Here is an 18,691-nt window from a genome sequence, read left to right on the forward strand (position 1 = left end):
TAGTCCAGAATCAAAAATGAAAAAGAATACAATAACACTTATTCCTATCCTGAACAAAATCCAACAAGTTAGATGCTGCAAAAACATGAAAACACCCCCCATTATCCCTTAAAGGCCTATTGGCTCACCTAGCGCACCTAGTAGGTGCACCAGATGTGCATATGTTCAATACAAAATTCAAATTATAAGGCATGCACTAACACACCTCATTAGGTGCACCAATGCACACCTATATTCAGAATTAGGTGTATGTTTTGAATGGTTTGATGTGCATTAGTGCACCAAATTAGGTGTGCTAATGCATCTCACAATGCATTTTATGTTCGATTTTTTGCATATACTAGGTGCGCTAGTGTGCACCAATCTTTGAAGTTTTACATTTTGTTTTATCCCTTTTAAGGATTTGGGTGCATACTAGCACACCCAAGTAGGTTTACCAGTACACACCCAAAATGTTGTTTAGTGTTTTGTTTTATGTGTTATGTTGGTGTGCACTAGCACACCAAGCTAGGTGCACTAGTGTGTAGCAATGACTTGGGTGTTCGGTGCAACAATGTGAAAGAAGATCGCACCACAATGTGTGCAGAGTTGTGGAGCTAGGAGATGTAGGAGTGGAAGATAAGTATTTGCACAAAGATGCAAAGATAGAGAGAAGTGGTGATAATGAGGACGAGATACATTTTTATAACCCCCCATCCTCCAATCTAAAGAAAAGGCTCGCAACTCTGTAATTGCATAGCTATGGGGGTGCGGTTTATTAAAAAAAATTCTTTCACACATTTTAGTGCATCAGCACACCTATTTAGGTGCATTTGTGTGCACTTTTCCTACTAAAAAGAGCCTCTAGGGTTAAAATATTTGATTTTTGAGTAAACTAGCTCTTTGATCAACACTCAAACGCAAACTAGGGGACTATGAGAGTCCTCCAAAAGGCTCAGATCCTAGACTAAGAGTCCAAAGAGCCAAAAATAAAGTAGGGGGTCTCCATTTCCTGTTAGGAAATGGGATGTGCGTTTTGAAATGACAACAATGTAAACTATTATGAAATGCATTATCCTGAGTAAGCTTAAGTACACTATAACTTAGTTAATATTTAATTACATCAAATGTACACATGTTGCAATTTTTATGCTCCTATGCATGCATAGAAATAAATCATATCTAAGTTTATTACTTGTATCAAATGAGCTAGTCTATTCAAGTATTAAAAGAGGCATTGCTCTATGCTAGGATTAGACACAAAGTTTCTTAAGTCATTCCCACTACATAAAAATAACCAACACATAATATTGAATATATATATAGCTCTACATAAAGTATCCAATAAAAATAAGAAATTGTGCATGAAACCTCAATCAATAATCATAAATTATGAGCTAAAAATACTTAAAATGTTGAACATAGATCCTAGATCTAAATCCAAAATGATTCTATAGGATAAATAGCATATTCTTCCTACATGTCATAACCTCATTATAATCTATCTTAACTTGTACATTTTAGTTTAGTTCCATTACTTCCATTATGAGGTGCCTTATGATGTTTTTGTAACTTACATCATAGGTTTGTCAATTAGTGTGGTTCTAGAGTGTTGGAGGTATTTTTGTTTTTGATAGATAAACAAAGTTAGCCTTGATACATCATTAAGTACTTACATACATCCGATTAATCATCTTTTAGCCCCAATTTATATATTTTTTCCTTCCTTCTAGGTCATTCTCCCTCCCTCCCTCCTACCTCCGATCTAAAACTCGTTATAATCAAAGCACTATATCTTTCACTTATGTTAAGGATAAAGCTTTGAAAAGTCAAAAAATATGAATACAAAAAGGGCATATATAAATAAAATGTAAGGTGATAAAAGCATTTTCCTAAACAAAAACATAATATACATCTAAATAATTAGAAAATACAACTAATAAAGAGAAGAAGTGATTCCTCAGCTAAGAAAACATATCTAAAGCAATGTGATTATCATTTTGTCACACCGAAGGGTGTTTTTCTAGCTTACTCACATAAAAATATAATAGTAATAAACTTATGTTACTCTATTGACATAAAATTAGGGGAATGAGGCTTCTTGCCATTCAAAATGTCCATCAAGTCCAAACCTTCAAATTTACCTCAAACTCATATTCCTAGGCTTTGACACCATCTTCCACAATGAATCTATTTATCCAATCATATTTTCTTAAGATGTGAGATGTAGGTAGTGGGTAAAAGCTAAATAAATACCCCTAAATCTTCAATGGAACAAGGAGATGTGAACTATAGCTGAAACTCTAAAAAAGATAAACCATCCCTAATTCAGATGGAGTCCTTATATTGAAATTTTGACTTTTTATGTCTAATACTTCATATACCTATATTAGCTAATTCATGTACTCTTTGATTGCCCTCCTAGTTTATATGATTGACTATGATCTCGTCAAAGGTCTGATGTAGTGAGAGGGCTCTAGATAAAATAGAGTCCACTCTCCACTTAGTGAAGGATCCTTTCCTTATAACATTCATTATAAATGCATAATCTTCTTTAATCTCTATATATTCTTGCAACCAAGAGTCTTACATATTGCCACCCAATTTTAAGTTTCTATACCTATATATCTTGTTGATTTTACTATATCCATGCCTTTTGAGATATAGATACTACAATGAATGCATGCTTGGGTAGGATTCCTTATTGAAGTGTTGGAAGGACTTAATGGCTCTAGTACATTTGAGACCATTTTTCAACCATTATTGGGCTTACAATAGCATAAATGTGGAGATAATTTCTTCCTTCAGTACCTCCTCTCAAACTCCACTCTGAACTGCCTTTTACAATGCCAGGAATCTCCTTAAATAGACCTTGGAGGGTTAAGGACTAGGAATACATTCTAGAAGGTGCTAGTAGGCATCCACCAACCAAATAGAAGGCTCTAGAAGCTGCATTGGAAGTTGGCGCAAATCTAGAAGAATCCAGAAACAATAATCAAACTTCTGAGAGGCATAACTTTTGAACCGTAGCTCTGATTGATGAACCGTTTACATTTTTGAAAAGCTCTCGAAGCACTCTATAGCCCTATGGACCAGATTTTCTTGTCCCCCATTTTTCAGCCCTTTTTGAGGTCATTTAATGCCCCTAACTTGACTTTGAAGCATTCTTAGGAGGTCTCCAAAACCCAAAAAACTGCAATAACTTTCAAACCATGGGGCCTTTTGACCTGATTCTTTTTTTGGAATGTTCTAAATCATAATTACATTCATCTGGCCAATTCACGCCTTCTAGTTTACCAAAATGATGGCCCAATTACATGCTCCTATTTTTTCAAGATTTTCTAGCACACTGATAATGGAACTATGAGAGTTGGAACCTTTATTTGACCCAAATGGGTGTCCAAAAATGAAAACACATGAAACAGAAACAAAGTCTAAGTACATTATTTTTGGGTGACACAGGATTGCCCTTATACCTCTAGATGCTCCTGTATCAGACACCCAAGGTAGATTGAAAAGTGACCCTGTCACTTTATGAATGGTAGAGGAAATCCCAAATGGGAAACCTCAGTTGCTAAAATCCAAGTTGAGTCCTCGATCGGCCGTCCTTTCCACTTCACCAAATACTCTTCATACTGCCTATTTCTGGTACTCCTACCCACACGATGATCTAGAATGTCTTCTATCTCCTCCTTCTTAGAAGTAGGAATTGGACATGGCTCTAACACTGGCTCATCATCTGCACCATCATCATGATACTTTGTTAAGTCTGCAATGTTGAAAATAGGAGAAATGTGAATACCATCTGGCAGCTCCACTTCATATGCATTTCCTGAGTCATGTCTCTTCAAAATTTTGCAGGGGCCAAGTTTCTTCATTTTTAGCTTGTTGTAAGTACCGGCTGGAAATCTTTCTTTTCATAAGTGCACCATGACTAAATCTCCTACTTGGAATTCCTTATGTCTTCTCCTTTGATCAGCCCTAGCTTTATGCTCTTGATTCATCTTGGTAATGTGTGCTTGAACTTCCTCATGTAGATGCTTGATATGTTCAGAAAATTCCTCAGTTTTAGCACTTGTCCTCTCCCCTTGTTCTATCTTCCTCAATTCTAGTGCAGTTCTTGGGCTATTCCCATATACAATTTGGAATGGTGATTTTCTAGTACTCCTATTTATAGAGTTATTGTAAGCCAACTCTACTTGTGGTAGAATCAAATCCCATCCCTTGAGCTTATCCCCAACTAAACATCTCAGCAAATTGCCCAGACTTCTATTTACCACTTCTGTTTGGCCGTCAGTTTATGGGTGATGCGTGGAATTGAATTTCAAGTCTATTCTCAACTTTTTCCACAATGTCCTCCAGAAATACCCCACAAATTTAGTATCTCTGTCAGAAACTATACTTTTTGGAAGTCCATGTAGTCTTACCACCTCTTTGAAAAACAAGTCTGTAATATGGACAACATCATGAGTTTTGTAGCATGGAATGAAATGTGCCATTTTGGAGAACCTATCAACCACCACGAATACTGAGTCATTACCCCTTTGTGTCCTTGGAAATCCAAGAACAAAATCCATATGTAAGTCCTCCCATGGCCTTGATGGAACAGGCAATGGCTGATATAGGCCAGTATTCTGACTAAACCCCTTGGCAACTTGACAAACTTGGCAACTCTGTACAAACTTCTTCACATCTTGTGAAATTTGAGGCAAAAAATAATGTTCTCTAAGAATGGCAATGGTCTTATCTCAACCAAAATGTCCTGCCATCCCTCCACTGTGTTTCTCCTTAATTAGATTTTCCCTCATGGAACTCCCTTGAATGCACAATTAACTACCTTTGAACAACATGCCATCCTGAATCAAATAGTCTAACCACTTGGTTCTATCTACAGCAACAAGTTCTTTACAAGCTTTCCATGCTTTAGTAAAATCAGGATCCTCGAGGTACAAATTCTTGAGTTCATCAAACCCAACTACTTCAACCTGCATTATTGTAAGCAACAACTGTCTCCTACTTAGTGCATCTGCAACCCTGTTAGATTTTCCACTTCTATGCTTCAACACAAATGTATAACTCTGCAAGAACTCTACCCACTTCATATGCCTCTGATTCAATTTACCTTGGCTATTTAGGTACTGTAATGCCTAATGATCAGTATACAAAACAAATTCCTTTGGCAATAAATAATGCCTCCATTTCTTTAAGGCCTGAACTATTGCATAGAATTCTTGATCATAAACAGAATACTTCTTCTTTGCATCATTCAAATTTTCACTAAAATATGCAATAGGCTTACCTTCTTGGCTTAATACAGCCCCAATAGCGCTGCCACTAGCATCACAATCCACCTGGAAAACCTTTCTAAAATCTAAAAGTGCCAACACAAGTTGTTCTGTTACCTTCTTCTTTAGCAATTCAAAACTTCTCGCAGCTGCTGCAGTCCATTTGAACTCTTTTCTATCCCCTCTTATTGTATTAGTTAGGGGTGCACATATGCCACTGAAATTCTTAATAAACTTCCTGTAAAGACTAACAAGACCATGAAATGATCTTACCTCAGTAGCAGACCTTGGAGTAGGCCATTCCAAGATGGCTTTTACCTTCTCTGGATCCATTTTGAGACCTTCGGGTGATATAACAAACCCCAAATAGACTAACTCCCTTTTTGCAAAGATACACTTCTTTAGATTAATTAACAGTTTCTCTTCCCTTAGCCTTTCAAGGACACTACAAATATGCAGTAAATGTTCTTCCAAATTCTTGCTGAAAATTAAAATATCATCCAAATAGACAATAACAAATTTTCCCAAGAACTTCTTAAGTACCTCATTCATGAGCTGCATGAAGGTGCTTGGGGTGTTCGTCAATCCAAAGGGCATGACTAACCACTCATAAAGACCCTCCTTGGTCTTGAAGGTTGTTTTCCACTCATCTCCTTCTCGAATCTGTATCTGATGATAGCCACTCTTGAGATCTATCTTTGTGAAGTACTAAGCTCCACTCAAGCAGTCCATAAGATCATCCATCCTTGGCAAAGGAAACTGGTACTTGATGGTTATCCTATTTATAGCTCAAGAATCTGTACACATCCTCCACTCTCCATCCTTTTTTGGTGCGAGTACTACAGGTACTATACATGGACTTAGGCTCTCTTGAATCAAGCCTTTCCTTAACAGCTCCTTAACCTGTCTATTTAGCTCCTCTATTTCAGGAGGAGTCATCCTGTGAGCAGCCTTGTTAGGAAAACTAGCTCCTGGAATTAGATCTATCTGATGACTAATTTGCCTTACTGGTGGCAATCCATTTGGAACATTATCCAAGATAATATCTCCAAATTCCCCTAGTAAATCTGAAACTTCAAGTGGTATTTCACTACTACCTTCTTTATCTTTCCTAATAATCAAAGCATAGCACATATGCTGATGTTTCATGCCATCTAAAAACTTCCCTCCATCAACAAGACAAATCCTAGCACTGCTACATACCTTTTCACCTTCCTTTTTCATGGGCTTCAATTTGTGGTGAACTTCATCCTTTATTAGAGAGTATGTGTTTGCATGCCCATCATGTACTACATGTCTATCAAACTTCCATGGTCTACCCAACAATAGATGGCAAACATCCATCGGAATAACATCACAGTGAACTTCATCATGGTAACTCCCAATTTTGAATTTCACTAAATATTGTTCACTTACCAGGACCTTATGATCATCTTTTACCCAAGCAATCCGATAGGGCTGGGGATGTTTCTCCCTCTTGAGCTTCAGCTTAGAGACCATCTCTTCTGATACCAAGTTATCAGTGCTACCACCATCAATGATCACGTCACGACATTTATCCTCACACTTGCATCTGGTATGGAACAAACTCCTCCATTGTGCTGGTTCAATGTCACCACTTAGTAGGACTCTTTCATTTACCAAGGTCTCTTCTCTTTCTGCATCCTCTGAATGTGATGATTGTGCAATCTCATCCACATGAGCAACCCTAGCTTGGCCCTTAGCTCTCCTATCTGTCCTTCCTTGTCGTTGAGGGCATTCAAAGGCATGATGACCATCTTAATTGCAATGGAAATAGGTACCACAGAAGCTGCCTCTTCCTTGTCCACGTCCTCTACCTCTTCCTCTCTAATTTCCAAAGTCTTGATCATGGGAGCGGTTAAAACCCTCATTCCTCTGGTTCCTGCTAGTACCCACATCTTCCTTTTTCTTTTGGATTTCATTGCGGGCTCCAGGTGATCTATCGCTTCCCCTTCCTCCTTGACCACTCCCTCTTTGTCTTCCTTCAAACCTTTTATTCAGCTTCTCTTCAACTCGTAGGGCAAACTGGTATTCCTCTTCAACACTGGTCATTCTTACCAGACTTAATTCCTCCTGGATGCTAGGTTGCAACCCACTGATATAATGAGCAACCTTCTCCTTATTTGCTTCTGCATGCCTCGCTCTAATCAAGAGTCGATAAAATTTCTCTGTATATTCTTGGACTGATCTTCCTGCTTGCTTTAACCCTTGCATCTTCTTAAACAAATCAAGCTCGTAGTCCACAGGAATGAACTACTTCTTCAATTTGTCCACCATGCGATCCCATCTTGTGATCTTCTCCTCTCCTCCTCTGTTTCTTTCCAATTGAACCTCTTGCCACCAGATTTTGGCATGGTCTTTTAGTTTGGCCTTTGCAAACTTTACCCTATCTGGGTCCTTGATATCCTTATACTCAAAGTATTCTTCCAGTTCATTGATCCAATTGATCAACTCATTTGGTTTCAGATTTCCTGAAAATACACCCACTTCAATTGTAGGTCTTTTCCCAAACTTAGTAATGGCCCTAAAAAGCCTTTCCTCTACATGATTCAAAACTTCCCCATCAAATTCCCCTTTTGGTCCCATTTCTTCTTCTTCATTGTCATCCTCACTGTCATCACCTACGACAACATTTGCTCCTCTATGGAGCTCCTCTTGCAATGCCTGTACCTGCCTTTGGAGGGCTCTAACCTCCTCAGGATTAATAGCTTTGGCCCCTCTGCCATGTTCTCTTCATGGAGGCATCTTCTAACTCGAACCCACAACCACACAGTCCTGGTGCAAATCGCCTCACGGTCGGCACTCTGTCTACACACTCAGGAAAACCTTGCTCTGATACCACTTGATGGGAACACAACCCAAGAATAGAATGGACACAACACAAAAGGGAAATTTTATTAACTGAGAAATAAGCTAGCACATTCACTACAGAGAAAATAAACTTCAAAACATGCCCTAAGGGCTTACAATAGCATAAATGTGGAGATAATTTCTCCCTTCAGTACCTCCTCTCAAACTCCACTTCGAACTACCTTTTACAATGCCAGGAATCTCCTTAAATAGACCTCGGAGGGTTAAGGACTAGGAATAAATTCTAGAAGGTGCTAGTAGGCATCCATCAACCAAATAGAAGGCTGAAGAAGCTATGTTAGAAGTCAGCACAAATTTAGAAGAATTCAGAAATGGTAACCGAACTTTCGGGAGGCATAACTTTTGAACCGTAGCTCCGATTGACGAACTGTTTATATTTTTGGAAAGCTCTCAAAGCTCTCTATAGCCCTACGGATAGCTTTTCTTGTCTCCCATTTTTTAGCCCTTTTTGAGGTCATTTAATGCCCCTAACTTGACTTTGAAGCATTCTTAAGAGGTCTCCAAAATCTGAAAAACTGCAATAACTTTCAAACCGTGGGGCTTTTTGACCTGATTCTTTTTCTGGAATGTTGTAAATCACAATTACATTCATCTAGCCAATTCACATCTTCTAGTTTACCAAAATGATGGCCCAATTACATGCTCCTATTTTTTTGGGATTTTCTAGCACACTGATAGTGGAATTGTGAGAGTTGGAACCTTTATTTGACCCAAATGGGTGTCCAAAAATGAAAACACATGAAACAGAAACTAAGTCTAAGTACATTTTTTTTGGGTGACACAGGATTACCCTTATACCTTTGGATGCTTCTGCATCAATATCAGATTTCCACAATCCATTTGTAATGCAAGTTCATTTTGGATTTGATTGTGTGTGTTTTTTAGCATCATCATTTTAGATCACTCTTTGTAATGCATCATCACCTAGATAAGAGAGTGCAGGATGCATGCAAAATGTCATATCATATGCAGGGATGTGAACTATTTTATAGAATGCCTAAAAAACATCAATAGTAACTAATCAAACTGTCATAAACATCGACAGTAACTAATATGTTTCTTCATTAATATGCCCAATATAATAAGAAAACTTGGCAACTATGCACAACAAGTTATATGCTAAAAGGAAATAATTTAGGAGATATAGAATTTGAACAACCATATGTTAAGATTCTACAATTTGTATAACTTTCCTAAGTTTGACAATTGAGAATAAGTTCGTCATCCTCCCTATAGTATGTTCCGATGGCTTGCACATCCACAAAAGTTCTAGTGTCTCGAATCTGTAGAATATGAATTGTTTGGTAGTGAATGGACATGATTAACAATAAATCATCATATAAAAAGACTCCCATGTGAAGCATGAATAGCAAAGGAAATGAATATGGGTGATAGGGAAGAGAATTCAATAATAGAGGCTCTTAACTTTAGTTATAGTCATGATATGGATGATGCACAACTGCCTCCTAGATTCACGTTCCATCAAACTGATGAAGAGCTGATAACAAATTATCTCATTAGAAAGGTCTTTGATAGAAATTTCATGGGAAGGGCCATTGCTGAAGTGGACCTCAACAAGTGTGAGCCTCAGGGAGGGTTCAATTCCCTCCTTTATTATTCACTATGCATATAATACACACTAATACATTATAGTTTATGCTCTCAACATTTTCCTGATCAGAAGGCCTAGAGTTGGGACCTCAACACCTGTGATCCATTAAAAATATTGGATTTAGTTATTGTGCCAAAAAAGTAACTTTTAAGGGATATTCCAAATATATATAGAATGACAACAATCCAAAAGTGTAGAACCATATCCTTTATAAATCCATTATACTTTTTTTGTATAAGAAAAGTTATAGCTTGACATGTAAAACCTACTCATAATGACCTATACTGCCATTGGAGGGTCCCATATTTCTATCCCTTTACAATACCTTAGGCTAGTAAATAGGAGCTCTTATCAAGTGTACAACCAATAGAGCCCAATAGCTTTAGCATGTATTTATTTTAGAGTTCATCACAAGACCTATTGTACCTATAGATTTATTTATATAACATATATATATCTAGTGATAAGTAGATTAAATCTTTGATTTCTATATCACTAAATCAAAATGGTATCATAGAAGATGATGTCCAACAAGGATAACTACAGAATTCCAAGGTGATCTACAAAGGTTTGGTCATCAGACAGTAATAAGCCATCACAGTTCTAGATTGCATCGGCTTGACCAACTTCTTGCACTAATATCAGCATAAATGAAGAAAACCCAATCCAAGGAAGAAATGTTTTCTTCTAAGAAAACCAAGATTAACTAGATAAAAAAAAAGCATATCGATGTTCTAAACATGATAAGGGCAACAATGCCCAGGAAAAAGGACTAGAATGATGAAAAATTTGAAATTTTCCTATTCCAGAGAAAAAATGCATCTCCTCTTTCAATCTTAAACTTTAGTTAGATAGCTCAAAAGTTAGGAAAGATTAGCAATGCAAGTGTAGCAAGCTGCCCCATGTGGGAGTACATGTTTGAAATTAAATGAACCGTTATTAGTTGTAAGAGCCTATTGTTTTCTGAGAAATGCATGCCAAGCATGTCATGTCCCCTTTTCAAATAATTAACTAAGGCAGGCAGGCTCCAAAAAAGTGAAGTTTTAGCAAAAGGGGCTAATCTTTGGAAACCAATGGACTAATAAATAAAATTATTATTAAATTATATTTTATTAACCACTCTTGGATGTGACTTAGGGTTATGCCCTCTTTTAAGGGGTTTTGGAGGTATTTTGGGCTGATTCCAGAACTAGATTTTTGCTCATTTCTTTGTTATTCTTCAGAGGTTGCCAAACTTGTGGAGAAGGAGACCCAAGAATGAGAGTTTTAAGGTCTCTAGGATGGCTAAGGATGGGATTTTGAAGCCATTCCATGTGCATGCTCATGCAGAGTTTGCCTTTGTGCTGAACAGTGCAGATTTGTAGTTTTTCAGGTGTGTTTTTGTAAGAGTTTGGTGTTTCCGGTTGAGTATTTCATATCAGTTTGGGTTGATGCTGTATTTCAGACTTTTAGATGTTAAAATAGAGCTAAATATATTTATTTGGTCATGATTATACTTCTATGATAGATTATTAGTGTTTTTGTGGTGTTTTCGGACTATTCTATGTTGTTTTCAGGAGCTCGATGAGCATTATTTTTATCCTCCGTTTGGGAGCTGTTGTGTAAATGTTATACAGATCTAAAAATTTCATTTTGTAGGTTATTATTCTGCTGAAATTTCTATAAAAATTTCCACTTTCAGATTTACTAATAATATGTGAAGCTGTGAAGTTTTTGGCACTATTTCTGGCATACCCGATTTGGGGTTTATTGAGAAATTAGTGGATCTCTGAAAGATTGGTCATTTGATCTTAAAGATTTGATTAGAGGCTTGAAATGTCATATAAAATCAGAAAAGGGACATTTTAGTGGTATCAGAGCTATGATCTTGCCAGCTTGAGGGTTTGTAGAAGTTTGGATGTCAATTTTGACAACTACCCAAATCTTGAATGTCAAAATTTATGGTTGCATGCTACTTCTAATCATTTGCATGTTAGTTCTTGGTGAATTTGGTGGTTGCATGTTGCTTCTAATCAGTTGCATGTCAAAATCTATGGTTGTATGCTACTTCTAATCATTTGCATGTTAGTTCTTGGTGAATTTGGTGGTTGCATGTTGCTTCTAATTAGCTACATGTCAAAATCTATGGTTGCATGCTACTTCTAATCAATTGCATGTTAGTTCTTGGTGTTTGAAGAAGTTATAACCTATTGGGGTTACACTCTACTTTATCCAGAATGGACAGGTATAGTACAGAGTCTCAGAGGACACGATCTTGAACAATTGATATCTAGAGTCAGAATAGTAGAAAGGATGGTTATTTAGACATTTGAGATAAACTTAGGAAAATAAGCCATGACATGTCTGAATAGTTAGTTGAGCACCACCGTATAATGAATGACATGTTGTTTGACCCAGCTAAGGTGGATAAGTTGACTGGATTTCTATTTGGCATATTTTCTCACAGGGCAGATGACACAATTACCAAGAACTTGCATGAGGAGTTTGAGAGACTAGCTTATAGCCAAGTAGAGGTCTCAGATTCTACTCTGTCACAGGAGGTAGTGAGAAAGGATATTACGTAGATTGATAGTAATCATCAAATTGATACTCAAATTGAGACAATTGTATACAGGTCGTTAAAGGGTGATATCACAGGTATTCAGGATGGTATAGTTACAACAGGTAGTGACTACAGCGTAGTGGGTTCAGATGATGATTATGAGGATGTTGTTGTGTATGATGGTGAGATACCTGATAGAGATGAGCAGACATTGAGCATTCATGACTTTTCTGAGAAAGAGTACCAGGCACAGTTAGATGCTTCGCCACATGAGGTTGAGGCTGGTAGTACTTCACATGACTTGTCCAGCCGACTGAAAGTGAACAAAGACAATATTGTGACTTCATTATCTCATCATGATAGGTATGTGGAGTTAGTTGGTATTGGTCATATTACTCAAGTGAGGAGTTTTCTTGAGTTACCAGCTGATTCTAGTTTATAGATATGGACTCGAGATCGTTATATTGGTGTTTGGGATTCAGTTGACTGGAGATCTTTAACACTTTTTGGTAGCAGTGTTTGTTTGGGTGCTATCATGGATTTGATTAGCAGATTGCATGGTGTTGTCTTTTCTTGTGCCAGCAGCTTGTCTGATGTTGGTATTAGTTTTTATACACCAGTGTTGGGCTTTTTTCATATATCTAGTCGACCATACTTGCTGGAATGTGTTGATGATCTTTCATATTTGGCAGTGTGTACAGATGAGTCCTAGGATCATATTGGCATTGATGACATCCAAGAGGATACAGTGAGTAGTTTTGAAGACTTAGTTTCCTTGGGTACAAAGGAGTTGGATAGTAGTGCTACAGTTTTTGATACTCCGTATGTTGATATGAGCTTTAGAGTTGATTCACAGGATATGGATGGTAATACTCTAGAGACTAGTAACTTTGAGGATACTCTTTTAGATAGTGCATCAGAGGAGGTTTGTAGGAGACAGTCAAGCCAGTGCCATCATGTGTCTAATCAGTTGAGAGTTAGTGAGTGAGACATTCCTATTGCTTGCCAACATTTCGATGCTGCTCATCAATTGTTAGCAGTTTATGGATGGGGTTCTCCTACTAGTGATGAGCAGGGAGGCAGTTATCTTTCCTTGACAGAGTTTCACTCTTTATGGGAGGCTATCCAGATTTTGAGATAGAATTATATGCAGTTGGTAGCTGACAGAGACTATCTTATGGAGTGGGGTAGTATAGCATATGATGCATTGTTGGCCAAGGAAGATGAGGTGAGTGAGCTTACTGAGCAGCTTGAGGTGACTTCTAAGATTCTTGAGAGTACACAGTTTGCTTTCAAGAAGTCACAGTTTTATTTGGCTAAGGTGACCATGGAGTTAGAGCAACTACAGTCTTTACCAGATTCTGTACAATCACAAGCTATGGTGTCTAGTGATCTGAGGATGTCCATGGTCGAGATTTTCAAAGATAGTGGAGATGGGGATCCATCCATCCTTGATACTAACATTGGCATATCAGGTTCATCCCCACTAAAGTCAAGTTCAATTGAGTTGGGTGCTGCAGCAGATTGTTGTGGTATGCCTGACATGGTGGTGACCTCTAGTACTAATGGCACGAAGACTAGAGATGTTGTATCAAAGACCATGCGTGATGTTGGTGAGCTGACAGTTGGCATGGTTCCTGCTAGTAATACAACTCCCTTGGAAATGTCTTCAGAGGTAGTAGTCAGTTCCAACTTGGTTAATGATTGATTCCAGTTAGTTACATCTAGATTGTATTTTGAGCCACTAACTGAGATTGGCACATTCTATCGACATTACATTGTGAGGTATGCTCATCAATTGACCTTTGATGACCATGTTGATGAGATGATGATACATAGATGTACTTTGGTTCCTAGTGCTTATCATCAGTTATGGGATAGGTTGATGCCTCAGGATGAGAGTTGTGATGGGCACTACATCTAATAGGTTTTGTAGTTGACAGCTTGATAATACATGACTTAGAGCAGGAGTTTTGGAGTGATGCTTCAATGGGTGTTGTTATTGATTCTACTCCTTTGGCTATGACATCTCTTGACTTAGCTGGTGATTAGTCACAGTGGGTTGTATCACTTGTTCATGGTGAGTTGTTGATTGAGGTTGGTTTTTTTTATCAACATTATATTGCAAGGTATGTACATCAGTTAGCATTTGATCCTTGTGTTGAGGAGTTGGTGACAGGCAAATTTGGTTTGGGTTCCATTTCTTGTTGTTTATCTTGTGATGGCTTTTCACCATCAGGTGTGCATGGGAGTTATGGTTATGAGACAGTGGCTGGTGATTTACAAAGTTGTGTTGATTGCAGGAGTTGTACAGTGTGTGGATTCTCCATACTTGGTATAGTTTCATTCAGGAGCATTCACCATTGTTGCAGAGTTGGATTGTACATTCTGTATAGGCCAGTGGGATGCGTTGATGGTATTTACTATGTTGGTAGTTTGATTTGTCCACTTTAATTGGGTTATGATGTTCTAAGAGTTTGTTTCTCATGGGTTTCTGACTGTGGCAGTGGTTATTTTGGAGTTTGGTTGAGCTGTAATTGTTAGTTTGATTATGGATTCCTCTTGGTTATATTGTAGAGGATATTGCAGGAGCCTGTGTTAATTGACAATAGTATAGTTCATGACTACATTTGGGATTCAGGTGGATTGATTGGTTTATTTTTCAGCCATTTCTTGAGGAGAAGCAATATTTGGGAGGGGAGGACTTTTCATGTCCCCTTTTCAAATAATTAAAAATAATAAACTTTGCTAAGGCAGGCAGGCTCCAAAAAAGTGAAGTTTTGGAAAAAGGGGCTAATCTTTGGAAACTAATGGAATAATAAATAAAATTATTATTAAATTATATTTTATTAACCCCCCTTGGACGTGAGTTAGGGTTATGCCCTCTTTTAAGGGGTTTTGGAGGCATTTTGGGCTGATTCCAGAACTTGATTTTTGCTCATTTCTTTGTTATTCTTCAGAGGCTGCCAAACCTGTGTAGAAGGAGACCCAAGAACAGGATTTTGCAGATTTCTACGAAGGCTAAGGACAAGAGTTTGAAGCCATTCCATGTGCATGCTCATTCAGAGTTTGCCTTTGTGCTAAACAGTGCAGATTTGTGGTTTTTTGGGTGTGTTTTTGTAAGAGTTTGGTGTTTCTAGTTGAGTATTTCATATCAGTTTGGTTTGCTGCTGTATTTAATAATTTTAGATGTTAAAATAGAGCTGAATATATTTATTTGGTCGTGATTATACTTTTTGGATAGATTATTAGTGTTTTTGTGGTGTTTCCGAGCTATTCTATGTTGTTTTCGAGAGCCCGATGAGCATTGTTTTTATCCTCTGTTTGGGAGCTGTTGTGTAAATGTTATACAGATATGAAAATTTCATTTTGTAGGCTATTATTCTGCTGAAATTTCTATAAAAATTTCCACTTTCAGATTTACTAATAATATGTGAAGCTGTGAAGTTTGGCACTATTTCTGGCATACCCGATTTGGGGTTTATTGAGAAATTGGTCGATCTTTGAAAGATTGTTTGTTTGATCTTAAAGATCTGATTAGAGGCTTGAAATATCATATAAAATCAAAAAAGGGACATTTCAAAGCATTAGTAATAATCCAGTATCCATGCAAATACCTGTTTCCTTTCTTTGAACTAGAAGCCCCATCTTTGGATGACACGCCTGTTATTATGAAATAAATAGAAAAACCCCTTTTGTTAACAAGGTGGAAATAGACCAATTGGGCAAAAAAAGACCTGAGTAAATATTCACACAAACCTTCAATTCCAGCCTTTGATCGACCATCAGGATTGATAGTTCCTCCCCATACAGATGCTTTGCCACCAGGTACATCATCTGCCTTGAAAGATTCTACAAACTCTTCATACAAGTGAGATGCTTCTTCATCTGCTCTCTACACCGCAAGAAAAAATCATACAAGATAGCTTAACAAGGAGATTATATAATAAAAAAAAAAAAATTGTTCATGACTAAATCTCAAAGTCAATGATATGTACCTTTTTCTTAGCCTCCTCTTCTTCTCTATGCTTTTGAAATGGGTTTCAACCCTTCTATTTGATAATGTCTAAGAGCCACTCTAAATGTCCAAATCCAAAAGAGCATGATCTTGAATGAAATCCATTAAATCAAAATGGCTATCAATTGGATCTATGAACCTCTCATCTATCCCATATCTTCCAATGGAGTATTCAACTCGACAATAACCATCCAACACACATTAGGTTCAGAAGATCTGATACAGATGTTAGACAACCCATCCCCAAGTTCAATCTCTTCCTGTCATTTAATAACTACGACACAACAAAAATCAGATATACTAGTTTCCTATGGAAGTACTGTGCTTGAACTCTATATGATTCTTTCATAATTTAATACACAGACAAACTTCATTTGGGTGGTTCCATACCTTGATCTTTTGGTGTTCTTTATTCTTTGGATCAAAAGAGTCAGTCATACACCACTCATATGCTATAAATAGTTGACCAAGCTTAAGTACTCTTATCTCTTTATACCAGTCAACCTTACTCACCGATTACATAAAGATTGTGAGTATTCAGAATAAGGCATAAAAGTGTAGAATACTATAACAAATAAATGATACACTTATTTCAGCTTCTTAGTCAGTTACAAAAATACATTTCATGATGAAGCATAAATTGTAGAAATGCAAATTTGTGTATCTTAATCAATGGATAAATTTTGCATACTTACCAAATCTGGGGCATGACAAGTAGCCTTAATTGCATATATTGCATCAAAAGAATCATTTGCAAAAGGCATCTTCATGAAATCTCCCTACAAATCATATATCACAAATCAATTCTCAAAGAAATATACTTTCATGACAAATGTTTAGAGAAATTAGTTAACTAGTAATGAGCAATCTTCAAGCACTTCGATGTTGATGTGTGTATATATCATTTTTTCACCAACGAGAATTAAGTTGACTTGAACCTCTAATCTGTGATGAAACTAGTACATTAATAGTCTCTAATTCAAATTCAATTGTTGAATGACATTGAGAACTTTGTGCACATGTTATAGAAAAACTTGAATGATGCAAAGGCTTGTGCAACAGACAAAGGTCTACGCAGAGAATTGAACAATGATCAAAAACCATTCACCCTATGTAATAGTGCTAACAAATTGTACAGATCATGCAGAAGCTTTATCAGTAACACACAAATTGAATTGTTTGCCTGAGCTAACACAAGGCACACAAAAAATTCTAATTGAAAGCAAAACAGAAGGGCAATAGATACAAGCCTTGAATTTGTTTGATGTGTATCTATTGATAAATGTTCTATAAATTTTCTAAAAGATAGATCAAGCCATATACAAAGGAGAAGCCTTGCCTTGCTCCATTTCTTCACAAGAAGTCCACTTATTGAAGTAGATTAAAAATTAAAGAACTAAGAAAGTTTGAGTGCAAAGTCAAGAGAAATTCGGAGAAATGGTCTAGGCAATCTAAGAATATGCTTTGTTGAGAAAGATGGACTCTCCAACACAAGGAATGAAGTTGAAAGTAAAACCACATGCAAAGAGGGTCAACTTGGTCCCAAAAATAGGAAGAAGACCAAAAAATGATAGTATAATCCACTCAAAATAAAACAAGAGACAGGCAAAGTTCTAGTCAAGAAGCTATATAGGGTGAAAAAATGTGTGAGAAACTATAGGACCAAATAAAATTAATTCCAATTTCTAACTTTGACCTTATAGTTTTGTGTGCTTGCTTCTAATATTGTTATTATAATTACTAGTCTAGAGTGAGATTCAACATTGTTTGTCTTGTTACTTGTATAAAACTACTGATAGTATGCAAGATGGTTGATGAGAAGCTATCCAAATAAGTATGATTATGACCATTTCCGTGGCAAACACCAAAACATTTTTTTATGAGGGAAAAGCTTAGAAGGATACACGATACTGATATTAATAAAAAATAATTTATTAATGATATTCTAATTTACATGGTAGAATGCTCATACTGGTTGAGGCAAACATGCATTCCCCGTGTATGCAAGAGAGTTACCAATTTCTCTTTAAATTAGAGTCATCCTATCTCATAGGCTCCAAGGTTGAAAACCCCATATTTGTAACCTATTTTATTCTTCTAACAGACACTTAGCTAGTGTCTACCAGGTTTCTATGAATCAAGGTATCAAGTTGTGGCTATTACATCTTGTTCTCAGAAAAATACTTTATTCAAACACTTGATGGGGCACAAGCAATATCTTGAAGGACTGTAAGAGCTGAGAAAAACTTGTGTTCAGAAGCATAATTTAGTGCATAATCAAAATGGAGACAGTAGGCTGTCAAACACAAAATGATAGTAAGCATGTAAAAGGAAAATCAAAGTGAAATCAAAGGTCTTATACA

The 18,691-nt window shown here is 36.9% G+C and overlaps 1 pseudogene; it reads right to left on the reverse strand.

The window, feature by feature from the left end:
* The window catches only part of LOC149580744 (DNA (cytosine-5)-methyltransferase 1B-like), a 56,617-nt pseudogene that overhangs the window by 18,884 nt on the left and 19,042 nt on the right, over positions 1 to 18,691 (reverse strand).

The sequence above is a fragment of the Cupressus sempervirens genome, chromosome 1, assembly GCF_028749045.1.
Source record: "Cupressus sempervirens isolate cs-2001-9-10 chromosome 1, ASM2874904v1, whole genome shotgun sequence".
Lineage (NCBI taxonomy): Eukaryota > Viridiplantae > Streptophyta > Pinopsida > Cupressales > Cupressaceae > Cupressus > Cupressus sempervirens.